This window comes from Kryptolebias marmoratus, linkage group LG15 (genome assembly GCF_001649575.2).
Source record: "Kryptolebias marmoratus isolate JLee-2015 linkage group LG15, ASM164957v2, whole genome shotgun sequence".
In the NCBI taxonomy this organism is placed as follows: Eukaryota; Metazoa; Chordata; class Actinopteri; order Cyprinodontiformes; family Rivulidae; genus Kryptolebias; species Kryptolebias marmoratus.
The window spans coordinates 6487769-6488265 of NC_051444.1; positions in this window are offsets into that span (position 1 = coordinate 6487769).

The following is a 497-nucleotide window of genomic DNA, read 5'->3' on the forward strand; positions in this document are numbered from 1 at the left end:
ATAAAAGGAACGATCTAAAAGAAGTACAAAACAAAAGCACAGATTCGGTTTGATGACTTAAATGTAAATCACAACTTTTCTTTTGCTATAACAAAAAAGATCCCACTCAGTCTAAAGTCAGGTTATTTTGGGGATGATTTAATTCATGCACACAGGGGCTGTTTTTTTTTTCAAGCTGTAGTCTGATCTAATCTCTGACAGCATGTTGGGATGGTGCAGAAACTGGACGTGCCACAAATAATCTGTGCTTCTGGAATATTTTTACTGAGGCTGAAGAGGTAAAAAAAAAAGAAAAAAGAAATGTGTCCACAACAGGAAAAGTGTCCCATCTCTTCTAACGAGAGGGAAGGAAGAGAGAAAGTCAGTCTTCCAAAAGTCAAACCGGACAGAAGCGTTCATCCCTCCAGTCTTTACTTTTGTTTCACATCTCTTCATCGCGGTCACTCCTTCTCTCTCTCTCTCTCTCTCTCTCTCTCTCACACTCACACACACACACA